The sequence below is a fragment of the Cynara cardunculus genome, assembly GCF_001531365.2.
Source record: "Cynara cardunculus var. scolymus isolate 2C chromosome LG 6, CcrdV1, whole genome shotgun sequence".
Taxonomy (NCBI): Eukaryota; Viridiplantae; Streptophyta; class Magnoliopsida; order Asterales; family Asteraceae; genus Cynara; species Cynara cardunculus.
In genome coordinates this window covers 18,852,343-18,855,204 of record NC_037533.1, presented here as the reverse complement: position 1 = coordinate 18,855,204, position 2,862 = coordinate 18,852,343, and positions in this window count along the sequence as shown.

Sequence of the window (2,862 nt, the reverse complement as noted above, 5' to 3'; positions counted from 1 at the left end):
GGATTTATGTGCGTAAGGTGATAGAATGTGACGACAGTTTGTTGATAAGATAGAGTCATCAATTTATCAATTTATTTGGGGATTTGGAGAGTTTTTGAAGTTTGTACGTTAATTAGGGGTGCTCAAAAATCCGATCAATCTAACTTAATTTAACGTAAAATAATTTAACCCAAAGTAACTTGATGTTTATTTAAGTTGTAAAATTTTTAAACCGTAGGTATTGGGTTATTATTATTTGAACCCAATCTAACCCGATGAACACGATATCCTTTTATTTCTTGGATTTAATATGATTGTTGAATTTATATTAATATATACATTAGACAATTACACTATCACGTACGCTCTTCGTATACAGATCTTTTCAATCTATTCACATCTCTATATAACTCATCCATATATATGTTCAGTAATTGTAAACATATAAACGTAAATCGAGAAAATTAACTGAATGTGATATACGTAAGAAGTATGGATAAGTTGTATCAAATGGTTGATGATGAAAAAGAAATTATGAATAGAGAAATAACATATTCAAGGTTAGAAGAATATTCTAAGTACCAAAGCATCAACCCGACCAACCCGTACGGTTTGGGTTGGGTTGGGTTAAGATTTTTCAAACCGTAACCATTGGGTTGGGTTGTTGAAATATCTTCAACCCGATCAACTCAACCCATGAGCACCCCTAACCTTAACAGAGGATGGACCCAGAAATTTTTAAACTGTGACACTATTTGATTCAGAAAATGACATTAACAGGATTCGAACTTGGGTCTGAAGTGGAATAAAAGTCTTGCAAACCATAAAATTTGTTTTTATTGTAGTTTCAAAATACATACGGTGACACACAACAAATTAATACGGTTACATCTTTCATGAACCTAAATATTTTTACCTTTCAACGGAGGAATAAGACAATGGCATGTGCCGCCGTAACCACTATACTAGGTTTGTCCCTGCTTAGAACTACATTCATTCAAATAATATACCATATTGTGTATCGTTTTGTTAACCATTAGTATAAATTCACATGTGATTTGGTTGTTTTTTGTATCTTTTTCGTTTGTTTGTTATTGTTCTCGTTTGAACATCCTAAATCTTTCAATTATTCATCTAAAAATAAATGTTCCAAATTAAATACACAAGGGGATTTTTATTCCTACTTAGATTTGAATCTAGAACCTCATGATACTTTTGACCATTGAAGTCAAGCTCAAACCAATCAAACACCACTCTTGTGATTTACATGACGATTTTACCTCCAATAAGAGAAGTAAAATTTCTACACCTCGTAATCAACTATCGAAAATGGACATTTATTATAGAACAGACTACAAAAATATAAATACTTATTTTAAACGGTATGTGAGATTCTAAATTGGTTGGAGAACAAAACAAATATTGTCTCAATGTATTTTTAGAAGTTAACTATATATGTAAATAAAATGATAAATTGCATGAAGAAGTAACGTACTTTACTTGATTCTTATTTTGGATAACGTAATTTTAAAACTTCCATTTTGATACCTAAGATGTAAGTTTTAAACATTTAAGAACTCGGTTGAAATATTAACTGATTACCATGCTGATGTGGCGAGTGATGTGATATCCAATTCAATATTATTTGCTGAAGAATTAACCGGATACCGCATCACTCGCCACATCAACATGCTAAACAGTTAATGATTCAATCGGTTAACTAGGTACTTAAATGTTTAAAACTTTACATCTTAAATATTAAAATGATAATGTTAAAAATACGTTACTTTTTTATACAATTTATCATAAATGAAATTTATACACTTAGGGTCGTTTACCTAGATGTTTACCCGGTAAGTGCTTAACGTTAGGAGTCAACACTATAATTTATTATATTGGGTAAGACTGTAGTACATCAAAACGTATCATATGTAACAATTTACCTGATTAGCGTTTATCTGGGTAAGAGTCGTTACCCTCACTTACCAGGTAAGACTTTTCATCTTTATCATCGCTCTTACCGGGTAAGATTTTTGGCCCTTTCATGTTCATCCGATGAGAAAAATTACCCAGTAAGTACTTACCAGGTAAGCGTTTAATAAACAACCCCTTAAATATACTTAACTTATTTTTCTAAAAATTCAATAATTTGATGAAATGATTGTATTTTTTCCATTGGGAAATGTGGAAGAATGGATAAGAAACATGGAATTGATGATGTCATCCCATGCTTTCATATTTTTCCTTTTTTTTTTATTCTTGGGGTTATTATCCCCTACGCCATACCTCTTAAATCATTTTAATATATACAATTTTCCCTTCAAAATTATAATATAAACCAATTTATTTTTATCTATACTATATTATAAAGCATTTGACTAAAACTCTTAAAAACTCTTAAACTCTTAAAACTCTTAAACTCTTAAACTCTTAAACTCTTAAAAACTCTTAAACCCGTTCATCCCTATCCGATTTCATCCCATATCTAAATTCGTGTAACTAACTGCAAATAAACACAATCAAATACAGGATAAACATCTCATTTTAAATATAAAAAATCTAAAATCTATACTATATTATAAAGCATTTGACTAAAACTCTTAAAACCTCTTAAACTCTTAAAACTCTTAAACTCTTAAAAACTCTTAAACCCGTTCATTCCTATCCGATTTCATCCCATATCTGAATTCGTGTAACTAACTGCAAATAAACACAATCAAATACAGGATAAACATCTCATTTTAAATATAAAAAATCTAAAATATAATATTAAGTACTAACAGAATACTTAATTATTATCTTTATAAAATATTATATTATTAAACCAAAAATAAATTATTTCATTATTAAACTTAAATTAAATTATAATAAAAAAATAAATTA